This window comes from Chiloscyllium plagiosum, unplaced genomic scaffold (genome assembly GCF_037043375.1).
Source record: "Chiloscyllium plagiosum isolate Xiang-an unplaced genomic scaffold, Cpla_swu_hap1 HiC_scaffold_22, whole genome shotgun sequence".
In the NCBI taxonomy this organism is placed as follows: domain Eukaryota; kingdom Metazoa; phylum Chordata; class Chondrichthyes; order Orectolobiformes; family Hemiscylliidae; genus Chiloscyllium; species Chiloscyllium plagiosum.
This window is the reverse complement of record NW_028270160.1, coordinates 21632984-21660972: the sequence shown is the minus strand read 5'-3', so window position 1 is coordinate 21660972 and position 27989 is coordinate 21632984. Positions and strand designations below refer to the sequence as shown.

Sequence of the window (27989 nt, the reverse complement as noted above, 5' to 3'; positions counted from 1 at the left end):
CATCTGACCAATCGAGACGAGCGACGGGCAACCGGCGTTGCTCAGGCCAAATGCCTCCTTGGTTGACCTGGAGGCAGCGAGTCGAGGTTTTCAGTTAAATATTTTCTAATCCATCTGTTCAGATATTCCATGCAAGACCTCTTGAGCAGGTGGGACTTAAACACAGTTCTCCTAGCTCAGAGATAGGGGACACCATAACTGTGCCACTTGATAAGGGAGCTTAAGGTGAAAAAACTCTTAGGAGGCAGTGATCATATGATGATTGAATTTACTCTGCAATTTGAGAGGGAAAAGATAGAATCAGAGGTAATAGTATTACAATTGATTAAAGGGAATTACAGAGTCGTGAGGGAAGAGCTAGGTAGAATTGACTGGGAGAGGAGCCAAGCAGGAAAGACAGTAGAACTGCAATGGCAGGAGTTTCTGGGAGTAATTCAGGAGACACAACGGAGATTTGTCGAAGGAAAAAGAAGCATGGTACAGGGAGGATGAGGCAACCATGGCTGACCAGGGAATTCAAGGATGGCATAAAAACAAAAGAGAAAGCATATAATGTGGCAAAGAGCAGTGGGAAATCAGAGGATTGAGAAGCTTACAAAGACCAACAGAGAGTAACAAAAAAAGAAACAAGGAGGGAGAAGGTTAAATATGAGGGTAAGCTAGCCGTTAATAAAAAGGAAGACTGTAATAGTTTCTTTAGACATATAAAGGGCAAAAGAGAGGCAAAATTGGACATTGGGCCGCAGGAAAATGATGCTGGAGAGATAGACGTGGGGAACAAGAAAATGGCTGAGGAACTGAATAATTACTTTGTGTCGTCTTCACGGTGGAAGATACAAGTAATATCCCAACAATTCAAGAGAGTGAGGGGGCAGAGCTGAGAGCATGGTGGCCATCATCAATGAGAAGGTGCTAGAAAAAATTAATGGCCTGAAAGTGGATAAATTACCTGGACCAGATGGACTACACCCCAGAGTTCTAAGGGAGATAGCTGAAGAGATAGCGGAGGCTGTAGTGGTGATCTTTCAGGAATTGCTAGTATCAGGGAAGGTCCCAGAGGACTGGCAAATAGCTAGCATGATACCCCTGTTAAAAACAGAGTAAGGCGAAAGACATAAAATTATAGATCGATTAGCCGAACCTTGGTTTTGGGTAAGATCCTGGAATCCATTGTGAAGGATGAGATTTCTGAATACTTGGAAGTATATGGTAGGCTTATGCGGAAAGTCAGGAGGCATGGGATAGTGGGAAATTTGGCCAGTTGGATAGAGAACTGGCTAACCGGTCGAAGTCAGAGAGTGGTGATAGATGGTAAATATTCAGCCTGGAGCCCAGTTACAAGTGGAGTTCTGCAGGGATCAGTTCTGGGTCCTCTGCTGTTTGTAATTTTTATTAATGACTTGGAAGAGGGAATCGAAGGGTGGATCAGTAAATTTGCAGACGATACGAAGATTGGTGGAGTTGTGGATAGTGAGGAGGGCTGTTGTCGGCGGCAAAGGGACTTAGGTATGATGCAGAGCTGGGCTAAGGAGTGGCAGATGGAGTTCAACCGTGTCAAGTGTGAGGTTGTCCATTTTGGAAGGACAAATAAGAATGCGGAATACAGGGTTAACGGTAGGGTTCTTAGTAAGGTGGAGGAGCAGAGGGATCTTGGGGTCTATGTTCATAGCTCTTTGAAAGTTGCCACTCAGGTGGATAGAGCTTGTAAGAAGGCCTATGGTGTATTAGCGTTCATTAGCAGAGGGATTGAATTCAAGAGTTGTGAGGTGATGTTGCAGCTGTACAGGACCTTGGTAAGGCCACATTTGGAGTACTGTGTGCAGTTCTGGTCACCTCACTTAAGGAAAGATATGGAAACTTTGGAGAGGGTGCAGAGGAGGTTTACCAGGATGATGCCTGGAATGGAGAATAGGTCATACGAGGATAGGTTGAGAGTGCTAGGCCTTTTCTCATTGGAACGGCCAAGGATGAGGGGTGACTTGATAGAGGTTTATAAGATGATCAGGGGAATAGATAGAGTAGACAGTCAGAGACTTTTTCCCCGGGTACAACAGAGTGTTACAAGGGGACATAAATTTAAGTGAAGGGTGGAAGGTATGGGGGGATGTCAGGGGTAGGTTCTTTACCCAGAGAGTGGTGGGGGCATGGAATGCGCTGCCTGTGGGAGTGGTAGTGTCAGAATCATTGGTGACCTTTAAGCGGTACATGGATGGGTGCTTAAGCTAGGACGAATGTTCGGCACAACATCGTGGGCCGAAGGGCTTGTTCTGTGCTGTATTGTTCTATGTTCTATATGGCAAAGTCAGCATGGTTTCATCAAGGGGAGGTCATGCCTGACAAACCTGCTAGAATTCTTTGAGGAAGTAACAAGCAGGTTAGACCAAGGAGAGCCAATGAGGCTACTGCGAAAGATAAGGGCCCTTGGTGTCAGAGGCCCCAAGGATGGATAGAAGCATGGCTGTCTGGCAAAAAGTAGAGAGTGGGGATAAAAGGGTCCTTCTCAAGATGGTAGCCGGTGACAAGTGGTGTTCCTCAATGCTCAGTTTTGGGACCACAAATTTTCACTTTATACATTTATCTAGATGCAGGAACGGAGGGCATTTTGGCTAAAGTTGCAGATGATACAAAGATAGTTTGAGGGACAGGTAGCATTGAGATGGTGAGGAGACTGCAGAATGATTTATAGGTTAGGAAAGTGGGCAAAGAACTGGCAGCTGGAGTACAATGTGGGAAAGTGTGAAGTAGGAAAAATAGAGGCATGAACTATTTTCTAAATGGGGAGAAAATTCGGAAGTCTGAAGTGCAAAAGGATTTGGGAGTTCTAATCCAGGATTCTCTCAAGGTAAACTTGCAGGTTAGGTCAGTACTTAGGAAAGCAAATGCAGTTATTGCATTTATTTCAAGAGGACTTGAATATAAAAGTAGAGATGTACTTCTGAGGCTCTGATCAGACCACATTTGGAGTATTGTGCACAGTTTTGGGCCCTATATCTCAGGAAGGGTGTACTAGCATTGGAGCATGTTCAGAGGAGGTCCATGAGGATTCCCAGGAGTGAGAAGCTTAACATATGAGGAGCGTTTGAGGACTCTGGGTTTATACTCGATAGAGTTTAGAAGGATGTGGGGGGAACCTAATTGAAACAGACAGAATACTGAATAGCCTGGACAGAGTAGATGTTGGGAAGATGTTTCCATTGGTAGGAGAGACTCAACCGAGGCTATAGCTTTAGAGTAAAGAGAAGATATTTTAGAACGGAAGTAAGAAGAAACTTCTTCAGCCAGAGAGTGATGAATCTATGGAATTCATTGCCCCAGAAGCCTTTGGATGCCAGGTCATTGATTATATTTAAGACTGAGATAGATAGGTTCTTGAATATCAAGAGGATCAAGGGTTACTGGGCGAAAGCAGGATAATGGGGTTGAGAAACATATAAGGGAGGAAACAGTGAGGTCTGCAGATGCTGGAGAACAGAGTTAAGAATGTGTTGCTAAAAAAGCACAGCAGGGATGCTGCCTGACCTGCCATGTTTTTCCAGCAACACACTGAGAAACATATCAGCCATGTTTGAATGGCGGAGCAGAATTGATGAGCTGAATGGCCTAATTTCTGCTCCTATGTCTTATGGTCTTCTGACACACCTTACAGGACCATCAAGCCCTGAAGTAAGTCTTGAACCTGGAACTCCTGGCCATACCAAGAAAGCTACTATTGCATCATAAGACTGCCCAAAAGAAATATAAAGTGTTACAGAAGGATTTTAATTTTAAATAAAAATGGTTTTAAGAAGAGCAAAAGACTAACAGGTGGACAGCATAAAGAAATTGAGACATTGTGTCCATAATGTTTGCATCAAAGGCAACCCTGAGAGATATTTTGTTTTGAGAGTTAAATTTGTCTTAAAGCCTTGAATGAACTGAAATATTTCAAACTCAATTTACTTCACCAGATCAAATAAAAATTGTAAGTAAGGGATAATTAACCTAATAGTTGAGGACATCCCAGAGCAATCTGCATGATTCAATGGCACTTGGGATGGTTTTCCAGTTTCAAATTATCTGGCTGCTTGCTCAGAGTTTTTATAGTTTGGACCTTGAATGGTTTTCAGCTCACTGACAGAAGTAGCCGAGTGTGCTAGATTTATGTTATAGGCAGATTAAACCCTTAAATTCATAATTTGCCATGTGGCAAGTGGGTGAGGCTTAATCTAAATTTAAATTTTATGTCAGAACAGAAACTGGAAGATTGTCTCATTTGAAATTAGTGGGAAAATCTACAGTGGTCCCCAACTTGGAAGTATTAAAGATGTCACCAGAATAATGGACTGATCAGGTATCCACAGTCAAGATATGGTAAACAAAGTACTACATCTGAAAATAGTTAGAACTGAGGAGATTTAAAGATACTTTCTAGAGGACTGCAATATACTTATGAGGGGTCCTGGCACAGTAAATAGCTTCAATAAGACTGGGGGGTGGCTAACGTGGTGCCACTCTGAAAGAAAGGTGGTAAGGAAAAGCCAGGGAACTATGAGCCTGACATTGGTGGTGGGTGAGTTGTTAGAGGGAATCCTGAGAGACAGGATTTACATGTGTTCGGAAAAGCAAGGACTGATTAGGGATAGTCAACATAGCTTTGTGCATGGGAGGTTATGCCTCACAAACTTAATTGAGTTCTTGAAAGAGGATTGATGAGGGCAGTGCAGTAGACATGATCTACATAGACTTCAGTAAGGCACTCGACAAGGTTCCTCATGGGAGACTGGTTAACAAGGTCAGATCTCATGGAATACAGGGAGAACTAGCCTTTTGGATATAGAACTGGCTCAAAGGTAGAAGACAGGGGGTGGTGGTCGAGGGTTGCTTTTCAGACTGGAGGCCTGTGACCATTGGTGTGCCACAAGAATCGTTGCAGGGTCCACTGCTTTTAGTCATTTATATAAATGATTTGGATGTGAACATAAGAGGTATAGTTAGTAATTTTGCTGATGACACCAAAATTGGTGATGTAGTGGACACCTCCAATTACAATGGGATCTTGAACAGATGGGCCAATGAGCTGAGGAGGGGCAGATGGAGTTTAATTTAGATAAATGTGAGGTGCTGCACTTTGGAAAAGCAAATCAGAGCAACTTATACACTTAATGATAAGGATCTAGGGAGTGTTGCTGATCAAAGAGACCTTAGAGTGTAGGTGCATCGTTCCTTGAAAGTGGAGTCACAGGTAGATAGGATAGTGAAGAAGGCATTTGGTATGCTTTCCTTTATTGGTCAGAGCACTGGGTATAGGAGTTGGATGGTCATGTTGCAGCTGTACAGGACATTGGTTAGGCCACTTTTGGAATATTGCATCCAATTCTGGTCTCCTGTGAAACTTGAAAGGGTTCAGAAAAGATTTACAAGGATGTAACCAGGGTTGGAGGATTTGAGCTATGTGGAGAGGCTGAATAGGCTGGGGCTGTTTTCCCTGGAGCATCGGAGGCTGAGAGGTGACCTTAAAGAGATTTATAAAATCATGAGTGGCATGGATAGGATAAATTGACAAGGTTTTTTTCCTGGGGTGGGGAGTCCTGAACTAGAGGGTGTAGGTTCAGGGTGAGAGGGGAAAGATATAAAAGGGACTTAAGGGGCTACTTTTTCACGCAGAGGGTGGTGCATGTATGGAATGAGCTGCCAGAGGAAGTGGTGGAGGCTGGTACAAATGGAGCATTTAAAAGGCAGCTGCATGGGTATACGAATAGGAAGGGTTAGAAGGATTTGGACCAAGTGCTGGCAAATACGACGAGATTAGGTTAGGATATCTGGTCAGCATGGACGAGTTGGACCGAAGGGTCTGTTTCTGTGCTGTATATCTCTATGACTGTATGACTCTAAGATTGATATATTGAACGAAGTAAGAAATAAACTTGAGTACGTGGCATCCATGGTTATAAACAATGTTGTTAAATTAATATTGCTTGATTAGTTTAATTTGTTTTAGATGCAATAAGGTTTGTATTTTGTTTAAAAAGAAATTAAATCTGTGGCACAGTTCTAACAAAGTGTGTTTGGATTTCTCTTTAAATTCCAACTGTCCCTAACTCAATCCTAAGACTGTATAATAAATATGTATAATTAAGGCTGAACGTTACAATATTTTTCGAAAGTGTCATTTTTTGCCAAGTTTCATGCAGGGTTTATCTCTGCAAGGTCTAGTGAGTTTCCTTGTGTTTTTGTCCCAGATACATTTCATTAACTCCCTACCAGCCTATATGGCACTCCTCTCATTTCATGTTAGCTGGATTTCTCATTCACCCCAGCAAGAGGAATTCACCAGTGGCAGATACTTTGGAATAGGCCAGCATCCCTGCTGCCAGTGCTATCTTTAAAATGACATTGTGCATGGCAGAAAGGGAAAGATGGCGCTGTGATTTGCTGATAGTGACCTTGACATCCTGGTGAATGGGGTGGTGTAGTGAAGGGCTATCCTGTTTCCTCCACTACTGTCAGCTTGGACCAAGGTTACAACCTGCTTAATGCAATCTTAAACATTAGGCAAAATGCCCAGCAGTGCAGGAAGAAGTTCAGTAACCATCTGCACTCCATTAGGATAATTGCCACTACCTTTTCTCTGCTATCCCATGTTCTGTCTTCCTCCACTACAGCATCCATCTTCCGTCAAAGCTCATGCTGAACCTGTCTCACTTTCACATGCAACATTGTCTCTCAATCACTCTCATAATAAAACCCCTCACCCTGCTAACACTGCATGCCCTCTGCACTGTCTACTTACTCAGGTCACCTCGCAACCTTTCTTTCACTTGTGTGAGCACTAGCAGATGAACCAGACACTTTCATCTCGCTCAATTCTTTCCTTTCCCTCATTATATGAGAAAACGGCCAATAATAAGGCCAAAATACCCAGAACAAGTGGCCTATCTCATTCTATATAAGGATATGATCTTGTAGTAGCCAGAGAGGATTGGGACTGCTCCTGCGGAGATGCCAAAATATCCATGTCTCCACAAAACAAGTAAGAAGCCACACTTCTGGCAGTGCAACTCTCAGATTAGCCTCATTGCCAATGTAGTTTTCTCTTGCTATAAATTACAAAACTTACTTGCAGTGCCTTGTGTTATGAAGTTGAAGGCAGTTCTGTTCTGCACTGAGAGCTTACAAGCACCTGTCATATGACTAGATGGCAGCCTCAGAGGGTACTGAAAAATTGAAACTATATAACATTTGGCTATGAAATGGATACCTGAGTTGGTTGCTGTTTTGACAACAATTTGAATTTAACCAATCAATTTAAATTATGCCCCAGGATACTAAAACCCAGTCAAGTTTGAATTTATTATTTTGCCAACCTCAAACCATTGAGATGATCCGATGTTAGAGGTATACAAAAAGCAGGCATGTTGAAAGTCAGACAGAGTAACTGCCATTGAGAAAGACCCAAGATATTGAAACACTCTCTATCAAAGTTATCTTCTCATATGAAATGTATTTGCAGTAAAAGAAAGAAGACAACCCAGGGAGATCTTCAGCAGAAGGAAGAAAGACACCAAAGATGACAGCTGTTGTATGGTTTTGAAATTAGTTGATGTGATTTTAATAAGTGTGTTTTATTGGAACAGTATATTGTTATAGATTTGGAGGCAGATAATAAGCAGTTAAAAGAAATGGGGATTAAAGTTGTGAATAGTAGTTGTTTAATGTTCACTTTTAGAGCTAAAGAATAAATTGATATTTTCTTCAAATAGTGGAATTTAAGAGTTCTCTGTCACTCATATTTTTAACAGATTACGAGGCGAGGTGAACTTTTCTGGGTGTTTGGTTTAATTAACAGAAAGGTTCACCGCTGTGACATAACTTTTGTCTGTTTTACATCTAGCAGGTGCCAGCAACATGTCCATGATCTTGTCAGGAAAGAAGGTGTCAAGGCCTCACACCTCCTCCAGTATTTCTGAGGAAGTAGCCACAGATGCCTTAAACAAGATGAAGAAGAAATGCCCCAGGTTGTTTGCATTTGAAAGACTGCTAGTGACCAGGTATTGTAAAACTCCAAGCAGAAGAGTCCATGGTGTTCACCCATTTGTCATTTCATACAAATGCTCCAATCAGGCCAGTTAATTGCTATCATTGTGAAATAGCTACAGGAATGCAGCAATGCGAGGGGAACCCTGCTGCCTCTAGCATTTGATTGTCTTCCTGCCTCCATAGACAGGTTGGCAGATGCCCTGTAAAGCCAGGTCCTTTAGTCTGAGTCTGTTGGATCTGCAAAAGGACCTGCATTCCATCACCAAGCCATTGGTCCCATTCAATGGCAAGGAAATCAGAAGACTTTGACCTTAGATACATCTTTATCACAAGAGACCAGGTAGTATCAGTAAGCACTCAGCCAGAGGAGGAACTACCCTTTGTGTCTTGTCCCAAGACACACCTGAGGTGGCCAGGTCTGCCACATTCGTTGGGCCTATCACCTTCAGGTCTATGGGAGACTATAAACTGAGCATAATGCACTTGCCTCTGCCACGAATACCCAACATGTTTGTGCCATGTAGAGGTCAGCAAACAAAGTTGCAAGGCAAATGGGCTTCACCATATGGTGGGCTTCCTTGACCATATTTACAAGTCCAGGGACAACTGAAATGTAGTGACGAGAGAAAGAAAAAGACATTTTGAGGGCACATTGGTGGCAGATGACACTTGATTGTAAATAAGTTTCTCATGATTATAAATATATATATTCACTTCCAACTATCATCTGTTTGTGCAAGTTTCTATGTAACTGCAAAGGCATCCTTGAAGGTTCTAATTAGAGCTAGTGAGGACTGCAGATGTTGGAGAAGTCAAAGTCGATAAAGTGTGGCACTGGAAAAAGCACAGCAGGGTCAAACAGTACCTCAGGAGCAAGAGAGTTGACATTTCACGCTTAACCCTTCATCAGGTTAGGTTCTAAATTCACCCATTCATAACCTTAAATGATGTTCCATGGACCAAAGTGTGAAATCAATATCAACATCATGAGCATGTAATGGGTGAATAACAGGTGCTTGTACCTTTATAAACTGGCCTCCATCTTTCCAGGTGCACACTGCATCTCAGGCATTGCTAGGATTCAATCTTTAACTTGTATGAAATGGTAATGAGTGATTAGGACATAGAATTGGATTGCATGCAGTAGGAATGTTCAGCTCTCAAATGTGCTTCACCTTCATTGTATGGATGTGTGTCTACTGGTGTTGCCCTTGGAAGGATCCCATTCCTCTCGCTCACAGATGGCAGCAATTGCCCTGTCCACTTGGGGGTGAATAGTTGCATCCATTTCATTTCCATTGTGCAATTTACCTTACATTCTACTATAAATCAATGAGAGACTGCTCCTCACACCACATGGGTTCTGGACTCATGTTGGTAACCCCAAAATTCGACATCCTCTTCCTGATAGCTCTCCCTGTCAATCTCAAATCCACACCCTAATATGTCTGCATCCGCTTTCCTTTCCCTCCAAACCCAAGCATGTGAGGTGAACATACACATCTTGAGGTCACCATCACCACCCCAACCACCACACCCCGCCCCCAACACCACCTAAAAGCCAGGGTGCTGCTCACTATTGACAATCACTCCTATCGTATGAAACCCTTAACCTCTCATTGAGTCACAGAGTCATATAGATGTACAGCACAGAAACAGACCCTTTGGTTCAACTCGTCCATATATCCTAATTTAATCTTGTCCCATTTGCCAGCACTTGACCCATATCCCTCTAAAACCTTCCTACTCATATACCCAACCAGGTGCCTTATAAATGCTGTAATTGTACCAGCCGCCACCACTTTGTCTGGCAGTTCATTCCATACACACACCACCCTCTGCATGGAAAAGGTTGCCCCTTAAGTACCTTTTAAATTTTTCCCCTTTCACCCTAAACCTATGCCCTCTAGTTCTGGACTCCCCTACTTCAGGAACAACACTTCATCTATTTACCCTATCCATATCCCTCATGATTTTATAAATCTCTGTAATGTCACCTCTCAGCTTCCAACACTCATTGGAAAACAGCCCCAGCCTATTCAGCTTCTCCCTATAGCTCAAACCCTCCAACCTTGACAACATCCTTGTAAATCTTTTCTGAACCCTTTCAAATTTCACAAATCCTTCCTGAAGGGGGGAGACCAGCATTGCACACAATATTTCAGCAGTGGCCTAACCAATGTCCTGTACAGCTGCAACATGACCTTCCAACTCCTGTACTTAATACTCTGACCAATAAAGCAAAGCATACCAAACACCGCCTTCACTATCCTATGTAACTGCAACTCCACTTTTAAGGAACTATGAACCTGCACTCTAAGGACTCTTTGATCAGCAACACTCCCCATTACCTTACTATTAAGTGTATAAGTATAAGTCCTGCCCTACTTTGCCTTTCCAAAATGTAGCAGCAAACACATCGAAATTACACTCCATTCATTGGCCTGTCTAATCAAGATCGCATTGTACTCTGAGGTGACATTCTGCGCTGTCCATGACACTTCCAATTTTGGTGTCATCTGCAAGCTTACTAACCATACCTCCTATGTTCACATCCACATCATTTATATAAAAGACAAAAAGCATTAGACCCAATCCTTGTGGCACACTGTTGGTCATCATTTCCCCAATTATATATTGAGTTACCCTCCTGTTGTAGTACCATCTGCATCCCAACATTCTGCCTGTACTCTCTACCATGAGGTTTTCCAGCCTCTCTCCTACAGTACCAGCCCTGATAAACTCCTCCCCCATTGGCATTTAGTGGACAGATCCAAACGATATGTTGTGGCACAGCCCATTGACCAACTTAGCCGGACAGCCCCAAGCGATGAGTGATAGAACCCTGACTGATATCTGGATTTCCAACTATATATCTGTGACTTTCAGGACTGGCTGCACTGGACTCATAGGGCTGATTGGAATGTACTCCCTGGATTGAAGAGGGACAGACTTCCTGACAATGATTGAAAGCTTGATTGTGCCCAAGCCAGCAGACTGATATTGGAAGCTACGAGGTAAAAACAATGACAGCAGATGCTGGAAACCAGATTCTGGATCAGTGGTGCTGGAAGAGCACAGCAATTCAGGCAGCATCTGAGGACAGGCAAAATCGACGTTTCGGGCAAAAGCCCTTCATCAGGAATAAAGGCAGAGAGCCTGAAGCATGGAGAGATAAGCTAGAGGAGGGTGGGTGTGGGGATAGAGTAGCATAGAGTACAATAGGTCAGTGGGGAGGAGATGAAGGTGATAGGTCAGGGAGGAGAGGGTGGAGTGGGTAGGTGGAAAAGGAGCTGGGCAGGTCGGACAAGTCCGGACAAGTCAAGGGGACAGTGTTGAGCTGGAGGTTAGAAACTAGGATGAGGTGGGGGAAGGGGAAATGAGGAAGCTGTTGAAGTCCACATTGATGCCCTGGGGTTGAAGTGTTCCGAGGCGGAAGATGAGGCGTTCTTCTTCCATGCGTCTGGTGGTGAGGGAGCGGCGGTGGAGGAGGCACAGCACCTCCATATCCTCGGCAGAGTGGGAGGGGGAGTTGAAATGTTGGGCCACGGGGCGGTTTGGTTGATTGGTGCGGGTGTCTCGGAGATGTTCCCTACAGCGCTCTGCTAGGAGGCGCCCAGTCTCCCCAATGTAGAGGAGACCGCATCGGGAGCAACGGTTACAATAGATGATATTAGTGGATGTGCAGGTAAAACTTTGATGGATGTGGAAGGCTCCTTTAGGGCCTTGGATGGAGGTGAGGGAGGAAGTGTGGGCACAGGTTTTACAGTTCCTGCGGTGGCAGGGGAAAGTGCCAGGATGGGAGGGTGGGTCGTAGGGGGGGCGTGGACCTGACCAGGTAGTCACGGAGGCAACGGTCTTTGCAGAAGGCAGGGAGGGGTAGGGAGGGAAATATATCCCTGGTGGTAGGGTCTGTTTGGAGATGGCAGAAATGTCGGCGGATGATTTGGTTTATGCGAAGGTTGGTAGGGTGGAAGGTGAGCACCAGGGGTGTTCTGTCCTTGTTGCGGTTGGAGGGGTGGGGTCTGAGGGCGGAGGTGCGGGATGTGGACGAGATGCGTTGGAGGGCATCTTTAACCACGTGGGAAGGGAAATTGCGGTCTCTAAAGAAGGAGGCCATCTGGTGTGTTCTATGGTGGAACTGGTCCTCCTGGGAGCAGATCCGGTGGAGGCGGAGGAATTGGGAATATGGGATGGCATTTTTGCAAGAGGTAGGGTGGGAAGAGGTGTAATCCAGGTAGCTGTGGGAGTCGGTGGGTTTGTAGAAAATGTCAGTGTCAAGTCGGTCGTCACTGATAGAGATGGAGAGGTCCAGGAAAGGGAGGGAGGTGTCAGAGATGGTCCAGGTAAATTTAAGGTCAGGGTGGAATGTGTTGGTGAAGTTGATGAATTGCTCAACCTCCTCGCGGGAGCACGAGGTGGCGCCAATGCAGTCATCAATGTAGCAGAGGAAGAGGTGGGGAGTGGTGCCGATGTAATTACGGAAGATCAACTGCTCTACGTAGCCAACAAAGAGACAGGTATAGCTGGGGCCCATACCTTCAAAGGAGAAATTGTTAAGGGTGAGGACCAGTTCGGCCAAATGAATGAGAGTGTCGGTGGAAGGGTACTGTTGGGAACGTCTGGAGAGGAAAAAACTGAGGGCTTGGAGGCCCTGGTCATGGCAGATGGAGGTGTAGAGGGATTGGATATCCATGGTGAAGATGAGGCGTTGGGGGCCGGGGAAACGGAAGTCTTGGAGGAGGTGGAGGGCGTGGGTGGTGTCTCGAACGTATGTGGGGAGTTCCTGGACTAGGGGGGATAGGACAGTGTCGAGGTAGGTAGAGATGAGTTCAGTGGGGCAGGAGCATGCTCAGACAATGGGTCGGCCAGGGTGGTCAGGCTTGTGGATCTTGGGAAGGAGGTAGAACCGGGCAGTGCGGGGTTCCCGTACTATGAGGTTGGAAGCTGTGGGTGGGAGATCTCCTGAGGTGATGAGGTTCTGTATGGTCTGGGAGATGATGGTTTGGTGAGGGGGGGTGGGGTCATGGTCAAGGGGGCGGTAGGAAGAGGTGTCCTCGAGTTGGCGTTTGGCGTCAGCGATGTAGAGGTCAGTGCGCCAGACTACCACTGCGCCCCCTTTATCCGCTGGCTTGATGGTGAGGTCGGGATTGGAGCAGAGGGATTGGAGGGCTGCGCGTTGTGAGGGTGAGAGGTTGGAGTGGGGAGGGGGGTCGACAGGTTGAGGCGGTTAATGTCACGGCGGCAATTGGAAATGAAGAGATCGAGGGCAGGTATTAGGCCAGCGCAGGGTGTCCAGGTGGATGCAGTGTGTTGGAGGTGGGCGAAGGGGTCCTCGGAAGGTGGGCGGGAGTCCTGATTGTGAAAGTAAGCTCGGAGGTGGAGGCGACGGAAGGATTGTTTGATGTCACGGCGTGTATTAAATTCATTGATGCATGGACGGAGGGGGACGAAGGTGAGTCCTTTGCTGAGGACTGATCGTTCGTCCTCAGTGAGGGGGAGGTCTGGAGGGATGGTGAAAACTCGGCAGGGCTGGGAGCTGGTGTGGTTGTAGAGCTGGGAGTGGGGTCGGAGCCAGTACCTGGAGTGGGTGTGATGGTGGGGGGAATGGGGGTAGAGTCATGAGCAGGGGTAGTGTTCCCCTCGGGGTTCTGGGGGGTGGGGATAGTGACAGTGGGGTCTGTGAGGGGCGTGTCAGCAGAATGCAGGTGAGTGGCGCTGGTGGGGGCGGAAGTGGTGGCAGACACGGCAGTAGGGGTGGTGGAAGTCACTGAGCGTGTGGCATCAGCGATGATGTGAGGGGCGGAAGTGGCTGTGGGAGTGGCCATGATGGGGGCAAAAGTGACATCATCAATCAGCGTGGGGGTGGTAGCTGCATCAGCCGCATGGCTAATGGCGTTTCCGAGGCCAGGGGAATCTTCTGGAATGTTTGAGGAGCGCTGGTTATGGAGGTGGGTAGATATAAGTTTGTTGTACTTACAGTTTTTGATGTTTGAGATGGGATTGAAATACTGTTTGTTGAGAGTATGAATTCTCCTGAGGATGTAGTACAGAGTGGGTCCTTTGCAAATCTGAGAGAGTATGGCCCTCAGCTGAGGCAGGGCTGACTGTAGAGAGGTTAGGTGGCGGCGCATTGCTGCGAGCGTGGAGCGGAGGATCTTGAAGGAGAACTGTTGCTGGTGTTTTTGAATCTATAGTCTGTACTGTTTGGTTCCGAACTCTGCCGGTTTAAAGGTGGTCCGGAGTCCGTGTGGGATGAGTTGGTTACGGAGGCAGACACTGAGAAAGCAAATGTGGCTGTAGTAGCGGGTTTGTTTCAGGGCAGAGGAAATGACCTGGGAGTTGCAGTGGGAGAGAGACTCCCTGAGATTCTTGTAGAGAGAGGAGGAAAACTTCTTCAAGGCAGGCATCCTTGCAAGAGGATTCGCAGTAGGGTTGAAATCAATGAGGTAAAAACAATGACAGCAGATGCTGGAAACCAGATTCTGGATCAGTGGTGCTGGAAGAGCACAGCAATTCAGGCAGCATCCGAGGACAGGCAAAATCGACGTTTCGGGCAAAAGCCCTTCATCAGGAATAAAGGCAGAGAGCCTGAAGCATGGAGAGATAAGCTAGAGGAGGGTGGGGGTGGGGATAGAGTAGCATAGAGTATAATAGGTCAATGGGGGAGCTGCCTATTGAACTGGGACCCCCTTAACAAATGGATATCTACTAAACATTAGTGAGGACAGCTCCTCTAATACTTTTCTTTAAGCAGATGCAGTGTGTTTGCAATGTGCACAGCTGTCAGATGGTAGGGGTATGAGATTAAAAACATTGAAAATAGGCAATTCAGATCTTCGAGCATGGTCCACCACTCAATGTAACCATGGCTAATGATCCAACTCAATAGCCTGTTTCCCCTTTTCTTTCATATTCTTTGATCCCTTTAGCCTTTTACTTCTTTTTTGAAATCATAATGTTCAGACCTCAGCCATTTTCTGTAGTAGCAAATGCCACAAGCTCACTACTCTATGATTGAAGAAATTTCTCCTCACCTCAGTCCTAAATTCTTTACTCCATAAAGTTACAATATGACCCCTTGTTCTGGATTCCCCAACATCAGGAACATCCTGGATAAGCGCTATCTACTCCTGTTAAAGGTTTATAGGTTTTTATGAGATTCCCCCCTCATTCTTCTGAATTCCAGCAAGTATAATCCTAATTGATTCAAGCTGTCCTCATACATCAGTCCTGCCATACTAGGAATTGATCTAGTAAACTTGTGCTTCATTCCTCTGTAGCAAGGACATCCTCAGATAAGGAGACCAAAACTACAAACAGTATTCCAGGAGTGGTCTCACCAAGCCTTTGTATATTTGCAGCAAGTCATCCCTGCTCCTGCACTCAAAACTTCACGCTATGAAAGCTAACATACCGCTTGCCTTCTTGACAGCCTGCCGCACCTGCATGCTTAACCTCTATGACTGGTGTATGAGGGCACACACGTCGCAGGTTGTCCAAATCACACTGAAGCATCTCTGCTTCCTCTTCACAGTTCATCTTCCTACCCAACTTTGTATTATCTACAAATTTGGAGATATTATATTTTGTTCCCTCATCTAAGTTATTAAAATATGTTGTGAGTAGCTGAATTCTTAGACTGATCTGTGCAGTATTTCACTACTGATACCTGCCATATCAATAAATGGCATGGGGTTAAATAGCCCAATTTTCGGACCAGATTGCTATCCTGATATTGGTTCTGCCACGTCATGATATGGCCTAGTAAATTTGCAGGAAAGTGGTATTCTGCTCCTTGTTGTTCAGAAAATTACTCTCTCCGAGCATTCTATTAATTTGGATGTAGGTTTACTCGCTGAGCTGGAAGATTCATTTCCAGACATTTCGTCACCCTACTAGATAACACCTTCAATAAGCCTCCGGGTGAAACACTGCTTTCTATTTATATGCTTGGGTTTCTTTGGGTTGGTGATGTCATTTCCAGTGGTGATGTCATTTCCTGTTCTTTTTCTTAGGGGTTGGTAGATGGAGTCTAACTCGATGCCAGACTACTCAGACCCCTTGGCATCATGGTAGCCCACAAACCCACCAACACACTAAAACAGCAGCTAATGAACTTGAAAGACCCTAGGAGAAAGTGAGGACTGCAGATGCTGGAGATCCGAGCTTAAAAATGTGTTGCTGGAAAAGCGCAGCAAGTCAGGTAGCATCAAAGAAGAAGGAGAATCGACGTTTCGGGCATAAGCCCGAAGAAGGGCTGAAGACGGGCTTATACCCGAAACGTCGATTCTCCTTCTCCTTTGATGCTGTCTTGAAAGACCCTTTACAGACAACAAGCAAAACTAATGTCATTTACAAAATGCCATGTGAGAACTGTAACAAACACTGCATTGGACAAACAGGCAGAAAACTAGACACCAGGATACATGAACACCCACTAGCCACAAAACGACACGACTCTCTCTCACTAGTATCCTTACATACAGATTAGGAAGGACACCACTTCGACAGGGACAGCACGTCCATCCTAGAACAAGTCAAATAGAGACATACATGAGAATTCCCAGAAGAATGAAATTCCAACCAGAACTCTATCAACAAACACATGGAGGAAATGATATCACCAACCCAAAGAAACCCAAGCATAGAAATAGAGAGCAGGAATTATCAGCCATGCTTTGCCCGGAGGCTAACTGAAGATGTTACCTAGTAGGGTGACGAAACATCCGGAAATGAACCTTCCAGCTCAGCTAGCAAACCTGCATTCAGAACCTCAACCTGAGTTACAAATCTCAAAACTTGCTAATTCTATTAATTTATAAGGAATAAATAAGGTGGGAGATTAAATATGAAGTTAAGCCGGCCAGTAATATTAGGAAATATTGCAAGAATTTCTTTAGATATATAAAGGGCAAAAGAAAGGCAAAAGTGGACATTGGGCCACTGGAAAATGCTGCTGTAGAAATAATAACGAGGATCAAAGAAATGACTGAGGAACTGAATAAGTACTTTGTGTCAGTCTTCACAATGGAAGACATGAGTAATATCCCAAAAATTCAAGAGAGTCAGAGTATGGTGAGTATGGTGGCAATTAGCAAGGAGAAAGTGCTAAAAAAAAACTGTAAGGTTTGAACATGGATAAATCACCTGGACCAGATGGGCTCTACCCTAGACTTCTGAAGGAGATAGTGGAGGCTTTAGTAGTGATCTTTCAGGTGTCACTGCAATCAGGGTAAGTCCCAGAGGACTGGAAAATCGCCAGTGTAACCCCTCCCCCCCCCCCCCCCATCCCCGTTTAAGAAAGGAGTAAGGCAAAAGTTGGGAAATTATTGGCTGATTAAGCTGACCTCTGTTGTTGGAAAGATTTTGGAATCCATTGTGAAGGATGAGATTTCTGAAAAATTGGAAGTGCATGAAAAAAATAGGGCAAAGTCAGTATGTTATCATCAAGGGGAGGTTGTGCTTGACAAATCTGTTAGAATTCTTTGCGGAGGCAACAAACAGGTTAGACCAAGGAGAGCCAATGGATGTCATCTATCTGGACTTTAAGAATGCCTTTGATAGGGTTCACAGGAGACTGCTGAGTAGAATAAGGGCCCATGGTGTTAGAGGGAAGGTACTAGCATGGATAGAAGATTGGGTGTCTGGCAGAAAGCAGAGAGTCCTTCTCAGGGTGGAAGCCAGTGACCAGTGGTTTTCCGCAAAAGTCAATATTGGGGCTACAACTTTTCACTTTTTGCATTAATGATTTAAATGAAGGAATTGAGGGCATTCTGGCTAAATTTGCAGGTAATACAAAGATAGATAGAGGGACAGGTATTGTTGAGTAAGTGTGGAAGCTGCAGAAAGTTTTGTGCAGGTTAGGAGAGTGGGCAAAGAAGAGGCAGATGAAATACAATGTGGGAAAGTGTGAGGTCATGCACTTTGGTAGGAAGAATAGAGGCATTGACTACTTTCTAAATGGGAAGAAAATTCATAAATCTGAAGTGCAAAGGGATTTGGGAGTCCTAGTCCTGGTTTCTCTTAAAGTAGACTTTCAGGTTGGTTAGTAGTTAGGAAAGTAAATACAATGTTATCATTCGTCTTGAGGGGACTTGAATATACAAGCAGGGATGTACTTCTGAGGCTTTAATAACACTCTGTTCAGACCACATTTAGAGTATTGTGAACAATTTTGAATTCCATACCTTAAATAGGATGTACTGGCCCTGGAGCAGCTCCAGAGGAGGTTCACAAGAATAGCCCCAGGAATGAAAGGCTTACCATATGAGAAATGTTTGAGGAATCTGTGACCATACTTGATGGAGTTTAGAAGGATGAGGGGGGATATGATTGAAAGTTATAGAAAATTGAATGGCCTGAACAGAGTGGACTTTGGGAAGATGTTTCCGTTGGCAGGAGACTTGAGGACCCGTTGGCACACCTTTGGAGTAAAGGGAGATAAGGAGAAACTTCTTTAGCCAGAGAGTGGTGAATCTGTTGCCACAGAAGGCTGTGAATGTCAGGTCATTGAGTATATTTAAAACAGAGAGAGATAAGTCTTTGATTGCCAAGGGGATCAAAGGTTACAGGGAAAAAGCGGAAAAATTGTGTTGAAAAACTTATCATCCATAATCAAATGGGCTGAATTTCTGCTCCAATCTCTTCTAGTCTTTTGGTCTTATTTCCTTTGAACATAGTCCTGCATTCTGGTTTTAACAGCCACTGCACTGTTTTTTTGAGGTCTTAGTATCTCACCAGGGCCACTGAGGTGAATGCATAGTGGAGTCATTCAGTGTTTTGAACAAGCTAGGAAGTGACTACAGTACAAAAAGTACTTAATTGACAGTAAAGTCATTTGAAACTAGAAATCCATGGAGGTTTACTACGGAAAATGTATTTTGAGTTTACTAGCTGAAACCCCCTTAGCATCATAATTCCTGTGACTTGAAATCAATCAAAGATAGTTGATCATTTGCAAAGACACTGGGAACATTTAAATGGAAGGACTACAAATAGGGATCATACATTCAGTAAAGTGTGGAATTTTAAAAAGCCAGCATAACCGTAGTTGTGTAATCACTGTTACTGATATATAAACCCATTTAATTCATTAATGTCCTTAGGCGAAGGAAAAATGCTGTCCTTACTCTTTCTGGCCTGCATATGTCTTCAGATCCACTTTTAGCTGCCCTTTTGGGCAATTAGGAATGGGCAATAAATGCTGGCCTAGCCAGTTATGCCCACATTCCCTGAATAAATTATAAAAACAATCTCCTACCCCATTAACAAAGCCTCCTGCCAATCACCTGGATTGGTGAGGAAAATCTATTAAATGTAGTCACTTAAACATTGAAATTTTGACAATGAAAGATATTTTCCCAGAGGTGTGCAGTCATGTCTGTTGAGCAACAAGAATCCACTAACCATGACTGTTTTTGGGTCACAGGCCAATTGGAGAGGAGAAAGGTGTGACAAGTTAGCTAAATTTTTCTCTCCAGACTTCAACAGCAACTAAGATGCTGAAGAAACAATATCCCTGTAAAGGTATGTCTCACGTTTTCTCAATCTATTTTTACACATTTGAACCCTGTTTCTGTTTTAAAATCCACTTGGCATGGACAAAGGGATTTGAAAGAATCCAATGCAGCAGCTGCTATTTTCAAAAAAACGGATATATCTTTTGTTCACATTTGGAACCATCAAACCCAGAAAGGCCACTGAGTTCCACCTGAAGCCAGTCAAGTGGCCAACCTTCAACATTGCTCTCTCACTTTACAGGACTTTAAATTACATAAACTATTTTCTGGACTTGTAATCTGTTTGTGCATCTGTGAACTTTCTATGTTTATTCATGAAACTTGGAGTGTTTTTAATATTTAATATCATATTTTAATTTTTTTAAGAGTTAATCCAGTCTCTGGATTAGTTTAGTGATATTACAACTGTATCACATCTTCCCCTGATGTGAGTGATTAACCATTAATTGGAACATGACATCATTGTGCCGACAACTCATTATGCCAGCACATTTATATTGGAAGATCAGGATTTACCATGTCAGGAGAAGAAATCTTACCCGCTATTGTTCACAATTGTTTCCACATTAGAAATAAAAGGACCATGTTGATTAATTTATCATATAACAATAGTCAGTAGTAAAGTTCACTACACATTTATAAGTAACTTGGGCGGTTACTGGGTGGGTGGCACGGTGGCTCAGTGGTTAGCATTGCTGCCTCATAGTGCCAGGGACCTGTGTTCGATCCCGGTCTCTGGCGACTGTTTGTGTGGAGTTTGCACATTCTCCCCACGTCTCATGGGTTTCCTCTCGATGCTCCAGTTCCTCCCACAATCCACAGATGTGCAGGTCAGGTGAATTGGCCATGCTAAATTGCCCATAGTGATAAGTGCATTAGGCAGGGGTAAATATAGGGGAGACAAATGAGTCTGGGTGGGTTACTCTTTCTTCGGAGGGTTGGTGTGGACTTGTTGGGCCGAAGGACCTGTTTGCATCCAATCAAATCATATTACTGCAAATTATAACCTGCATGTAAGGAAAAACCTATGGGCTTATGTGCTGCACACAACACTGCGAATAATTGTAGTGCTACAGCCTGCACAGGTTGGATTCACCTTACTCATTCTAGTAGAGTGTATTATCCAAATTTGATCACTTATTGCCATGAATTTTTGTATTTTTATTTAGAAAAATATATTGAGTTTGGATTAGCCAAATAATCTTCCATTTGCATCCTGTATTAAACTCGAAAATTTCAGAAGTTAAACATTCTACAATAGTTTGGATTTTTAACTACCATTAGATATAAGTAAATCCAGAAAAGTTGGATCGACCTAAGTTTCTAGTATTGGCATTCATTGTTACTTGAATTTTGGTAAATCAGTACTATCTGAAACCAAGATCAAATTGTATAACAATATATTTCTCGGTGTGCTTTATTTTCCATCTCAATTGTACATACCGAAAATATTAACAACAGTCATTTAGTGCCTGAACTGTGGAATCTTTAAGCAATTTTCTTACAGAGGGAGTGAAATTCTATGCTCGGTTAGAGATTCTGCATATGTGAAGCATGTTAAAGGTTGAAATTTTAACAGAAATTTAGCACAGCTTTCTTCAAGTTGCTAAAATTCTTGCAGAGAATTTGCAGGGGAGATATAATTATATCACTAAGCTAATCCACAGATCATGGTTAACACTCTTTGACATGAATTCAACGGAATTAAAATTCTATTAATTAGTATCTGAAATTAAAACCTACTTTCAATGATAGTGAAATGATCATTGATTGTAAAAACCTATGTGATTCACTAACGTCCTTTAGAGAAGGAAATCTGCTACAGTTGCCCAATCTGGCCTGCATGAAGCTACAGCACTATCATTGGTTCTGAACTGTCGTCAGTTCAAAGGGAGTTAGGGGTGGGCAACAAAGTAGTATCCAAACCCCATGATAGAATTTTTAAAAATATAACCTCTTATGTAAATAACATTACAAATCAAGAGAATGGAGTTCACTGAAAGTTGCAGTCAACACTCTCAAAATCATAACAAATCAGAATAAAATAACAAAAAGAAGAATATTAGAGTTTGGGTGATGATTATAAATTGCTTACGTTTAACTCTTGCAATGTGTGACACAATGAGAGTCCTTCAGCAAAGTCATTGCATGATGATGACTTCCAGGCATCTAATCTTATGTCTACACTTTAATACACCAATTATTGTAACTTTAGAACATTTATAAAACTAATTTGTGTTCATATTCAAAATTCTATGCATTGACCAGAAGTTTAAAAACATGAATAGAGTTTCAAGGCATGCAACAAGATGGGAAACTATCTAGGCCTTATTCTTGCAGTCCATTCCTTGATGCAGCCAGTAAGCCAGTAATAACTCTAGCAGGTATTCTGCTGCAGTGCAATATCTCAGAGTTATTACCATAATGGGGGACTTGGTCACAGTTACTGTTATGGGGGGGCATCTCCAGGCATGCAAACAATTATAGAAAGGTGGGAGCAGTGACCCAAATTATTCACCATTCAGTTTTACTGTGAGTGTATTGCATTCTATCTGCTGAGTTGTCCTAAATTGCAATAGGTCTAATGTGTTGAGGCTTCCAGCCACCTGGTTGCATAGCAGATGGCCCTGGGACCCTTGTAGTGCAGTGATAGTCTCCCTATCTCTAAACCAAGTGACCTGGGTTCAAGTTCCACCCAGTCCATCTCTAAACAGGTTGATTAGAATCATAGAATCCCTACAGTTTGGAAACAGGCTCTTTGGCCCAACAGGTCTACACCGACCCTCTGAAGAGTAACCTACCCAGACCTATTCCCTCTACCCTATATTTACCCTTGACTAATGCACCTAACCTACACAACCCTGAACACTGTGGGAAATTTAGCATGGCCAATTCACCTAAACTGCACATCTTTGAACATGGTAGAAAACCGGAGCACCCGGTGGAAACCCACCCAGACACGGGGAGAGTGTGCAAACTCCAAACAGACAGGCACCCAAGGGTGGAATCGAACCCAGGTGACTGGTACTGTGAAGCAGCAGTGCTAAAAACTGAGCCACCATGCCGCCCCAAAATTAGAAAATAACCATAGCAGAAAGCCCTAGAAACTATACAAACATACAAAATAAGAAAGTAATTCAGTCCTTCAAACCTGCTCTGCCATTCAATAAAATCTGGCTGATCTGTTTATGTGTCGAATTCCACATTCCCAAAAAGAAACTAGAAGTCAGACCAAAGCCAGAAACTAAGCTCTTCAAAATGAAACTGCCAAAATTTTGTTGGGAATTATGAAACTGCTTATTTTCTAAGAGAGTAATGATTCCCAGGTTTTTATTTTCTGGGAGTATAAGAGGCCAGTTACATTTCTGCTATATCTGGCATCAGGAGCCTCCAAATTTCTAACCTTCAAAGGCCCTGCCTGTGAACTCAACTTTCTGACTTTGGAAACTTCAGCCGAAAGACTTGAGTCCTAGCAAGTCTCCACATATGTGCAGACTAGCTAGGTTTAATATTTTGCTCCCCTTAGCATACATGTGTATGAAGTTGCAGGTAGTAGGAGACTGTGTTGCTCTGGTTTACGAGTAACACAAAGGCGCTAAGTGCCACCAATTTCACATTATCAGGCCGTAAAGTTCAGACATCAAAATCGTTCGTTGAGCAATGTGTGCATCAGTAGAATTAAGCTGTCAGTTTCGAGGAGAGGATTGTCAAAGCTCACAGGCTAGATATGGCTCTTGGGCAAAACCGAACTAAGTCCAATCTTCTTCCCATTAGATCACTACTTACAGTACTATCTGACTCTGAGCAGAGAGAATCTCAGACCCCAGTGTGAATCGTATTCTTGCAGGTTCCATTGAGCAAGGCTGAGTGGTCATTTATTAATATCACTTGAATTATTGTAGATTTGCCTGACTATCGCTGATAAAACACTATTTTACGTGGTGCTTTAATGAGCCATGTGTTGTGAAAATCGCCAACCAGTCCAACGAATGAGTTTTCTTTTGCTATTTTCAATATGATTTTGAATTTCAATAGGAATACTATGCTATTGTCTTTCAGACTCGGTCAATCTCTCTTTATAACGTTTACAACATCTGTCTAAACGCATTAATTAAGAATATGTGGACGTGGCGGTGTTGGACTGGGGTGGACAAAGTCACACGACACCAGGTTATAGGCCAACAAGTTTATTTGAAATCACAAGCTTTCGGAGCGTAACCCCTTTGTCAGGTTTAACAGAGCGCGATATGAAAAGAGATATTACATGTTTAATCTGGCTTGGATCTGGTGTTCTCCAAATAAAAGCTTTATAAAATAGAGAGGCTGGCATAGTGAGTTGACATATTAAGGATTTTTGATTTGAATTCAATCCAAGCAGACAGAACGATTATTTGCTGCTTTCCACTCTGCAAGGTTCTTCTGTGAGTTTTTTTTTGCCGCCTCAATTCATTTCCTACTCACATACCAAAAAGTTACACCTTAATAAATTGACAACCTCATTCAAGAGAGAGAAGAAATCTTGTATTTATTATAACACTTTCACCACCACAAGACAGAGCGGAGCGCTCCACAGCCAATGAAGTATTTCAGAAGTGTCGTCATTGTTATGTGGGAGGTCAAATGGGATAAATGATTTGGAGATGCCGGTGTTGGACTGGCGTGTACAAAGTTAAAAATCACACAACACCACGTTATAGTCCAACAGGTTTATTTGGGAGCACTAGCTTTCTAAGCGCTGCTCCTTCATCAGGTGGGATAAAGGATGTCAAACCTACAAAGTTCACACTGACGCCATTTCAATTCCTGGCGTGAAGCAGGATTTGAACTCTACCCCAGACCTGATTTGGGAGAGGCTGAGGGCCCAGTTTAACAAAGTATTCAATTTTCTACCATTGCTAGTGCACCAACAATCCTCTCGCCTTGAAAAGCTTAAGTTGTCTTCTTTATAAAATGGAATTCCTCTATAGAAGCGGCTAACATTCACTTTGTAAAGAGAAAGTTGAAAGTATTCAAACACTACCTTCAGAATAAAATATGTTCCACGCCATTGTCATAGATATTTTAGTTTACGTGTACTCAGAAGTTAAAAATCGACAATTCCAGGTTATAATCCAACAGGTTTACTTGGAAGCACTAGCGGCGTTCCAAAAGCCAGTGCTTCCAAATAAACCTGTTGGACTATAACCTGGTTTTGTGCGATTTTTAACGTTGTCCACCCCGATCCAACACCGACACCTGCAAGTCATATACTCAGAAGCTCCGATTTTCCTCATTCTCTCGAGTATTCAATAACGGAGAAAATGGGTTGGTTTAAGGTTTTGATTGGATCTTCCTAAATCCTTCAATCCCCTTGGATATCAAAACATGCCCAGTTACTTAAAGGTATAGTTTCAGTGCAATACTCGTTACCAAAATACCGGCTGCACTGAGAAGAGAGCACAATAACATTCCGTGTAGTTAAACACCAGGCTGTAAGTTTTCCAGATGTTTAGCTCAATGTTAATTGTTAGTGAAAACACCAGTCAATACATCAGTCTCCATGAAACAAATTATGCCTCTGAGCGCGTGTTTTGTTTTTGATAGGCGTTTGCCTGTTCACAATCTTTTGGCTTTATTTTAATTGGAAATCTCTGTAATTCGTAAAAGGCGTAGGTCGGCAAAACATTGTTTTTTTTTCTAAATACAGAACGTAAGCGATATAATAAGTGGAAGTTGAAATTCCCATGAGAGAAACGAGTTGAGATTTGTATTTCGCTCTCAACAATTACATAAACATTGCAGTCGCCTGCTTTATATCACAATTTGATTTCATGTTCACCTCTCGGAATTCTAATAGTATGATTAGAATAAACATTTGCAACCAACGTTAAATTGTATCGTTTCACCAGGTTATAAACCCCGACCTGTCTACAGGCAAGCTCCGCTGTTGCAAATTACAGAAACCAGCAGCACAGCTTTTATTTTCGAACAGACAAATTCGCATCAATTTATAAAGTACTTCAATAAATAAACGGAGTTTAAGATTGTCGTTTCTAACAAGTTTTGTGGTTAGTACCTGTGTAAGTATGACAGGTTTAAGACTTTTATTTTACAGTTCGGATCAACCCTATTTCAGTTTTCGCGACACATCCCCTTTGAACTTCCCCTGCTGTTCATACGGGTCCAGTCAAACTGTTAACAAATATCAAGTAGTTTTGTTCAGCAGTGCGGGAAACAGTACATTTTTAAGAGAGAGACGAGTGAACAAAACGAAATTATTTTCCACTGTCCTATAGAGCATCACCAAACAGATTTACATCAGAAACGGATCATTTTCGCCACATTAGGAGGATCTGAGCAAAGCCGAAAATGAATTATAGAAATATAAACAAGGACCTTTCAGTCTTTGTCTCGGCCCATTCTGGACCGCGTGCTGATTACTAGCTATAGACAAAATAATCAATGTTTTTATTGAGAGTAGAATTATTTGAATATTCGAGTGTATATTGCCAATAAATGTTGTGAAAATGCTGAAAGCATTCCTAGTTTGATTTATTGAACAACAGACCCGGATGCCATGTTCAAATGTGTTTAAAGTTTTACACTGCGGTATAGGTTTGTTCGACAAAACATTGAAATTGGTCAGATCACACACTCTATCAGGTCACGGTTAGACCAGATTAATGTACAGTTCAAGGTCTTTAATGTAGACAAGCTGTGAGTTGGGGCGGTAGATCAAGACTGAGAGACGGGCAACCAGGTCTTATTTAAGAATTAGAGATCTGAATTTTTCAGTATGCCGCGGCATTATAAATGATGAACATCGGATATTTATCAGGAAAATGGAATGAAATTCTGTTCAGCGCAGCATTCAAATTCCCTTAACAAATTCATCTAACATAAATCAGCATTAGCGAGAGTAATTAGAAGATTATTGCAAAATTTGAACACGCTACCCTATCATAGTGCGTTTGCCAACTGCGACAGGATTCGTATACAGTTTCATCTCTGATTTCCCAGAGACATTAAAAAATTAAGCCATTAAATTGTTTCCATATTGTTAGATTTGTGGCTACGATTGGCGTCAGAAGAGTTTTTTTTCTCTCTGTATTGTGACCCAGGCAACAGGTACACCCCACATAAATCAAATGAAAAGGAATTACACGGTGTAACTACGTGTAGAATTTCTTTCATTTCATTGTTACTCTTGTATGAAATGATTTATCTACCACACCCCCATCCCCGATTAATTTGAGGTCGCCCAATAAGAACATTTGGCTCCATGAAGGAAGATGATTTAAAATACACTAAATTAACGTTTGCCTCCAATAAGTAATTTTCAAAATTTATCCCAAGGTGTAACAAAACATTGAATATGGAGGATTCGGGAATAAAAAGAGGAAACTTTCGTCGTTTACAATATGTGAATAACAGCAGTTTGCCACGGCAGGCTGCTAGTTGCAATGAATTGGCAGAGGGCAAGCGCCGGTATATAATTTTGATGTGGAGATGCCAGTGTTGGACTGGGGTGTAGAAAGTTAAAACACACAACACCAGGTTCTAGTCCAACAGGTTATTTGGAAGCACGAGCTTTCGGAGCAGGTCGCGCCACCTGATGAAGGAGCAGTGCTTCGAAAGCAAGTGCTTCCAAATAAACCTTTTGGACTGTAACCTGGTGTTGTGTGATTTTTAACTATATAATTTTGAAGTTGTCTCAAATGTGTATTTCTAACCAAGGAGAATCTTTGGAACAACTCCGATGCAGCAGCAGGGATCTCTGTTAGAAATAAGTCCTTTGTTGTTTCACAATCACAAATCTTGGCTAAGTTTTACATATGCCAAACACAGACTACTTTCAAGATGTCTGGTACAGTGCAGTGCCGAGAACGTCCTTTGTCACCTGTTGGACCTCTAGGTTAAATATCTTGTCCGCTTTTTGGTGAAAATATCAAGGGTTGATTAGAAAATGTTACCTCCCCCACTTCTTAAAAATCTGTAATTAAAAATTCCCGAAGCAAACAACAAAAATTGAAGGACAATCCTGTCCAGTTTGAATGCATTTGGCGGTTAATGTAAACTAGATCCTGTTTATTGCAACTTAACCCTTACATTTGCGTGTGTTTTTTAAAGAAAGCAACATTAGACATATTCTGATGCTGGAGTTGTAATATTTGTGTAACTTCTTAATATTTGTTTAAAACCTCATCTGCCAATGTTTATATTCAGTAAATTTGAAAGCTGCTGGAGCACTGACTGGCGTGTTGGAAATTGGTAACTGTGGTGATTAGGGAAAGAGGCTGACGTCAGATACCAGGGAGTCAACACACACCGAGCACTATTATTTCTCGTCAAAATGTGTTTGCTCATTAAACTCATATTGAACTCTGATTTCTACATAGTTATCTATAAACCATACATAATATTCACGGGTGTCTATATAATGTAAATGTTAAATATAAAGAAACATACATC

At 42.8% G+C, this 27989-nt stretch overlaps 1 long non-coding RNA gene across 2 annotated transcripts; it reads left to right on the top strand.

Moving 5' to 3' along the window:
• The first annotated feature begins 39 nt into the window (after positions 1 to 39).
• Positions 40 to 26056, top strand: LOC122561227 (uncharacterized). Of its 2 annotated transcripts, none has more exons than XR_015760919.1 (4): positions 40 to 149; positions 7874 to 8027; positions 19500 to 19545; positions 23598 to 26056. It is a non-coding gene; the product is annotated as an uncharacterized LOC122561227 (long non-coding RNA). The 2 variants fall into 2 exon arrangements; XR_015760918.1 differs by having other exon boundaries at positions 48 to 149; positions 7871 to 8027.
• The last annotated feature ends 1933 nt before the right edge of the window (positions 26057 to 27989 follow it).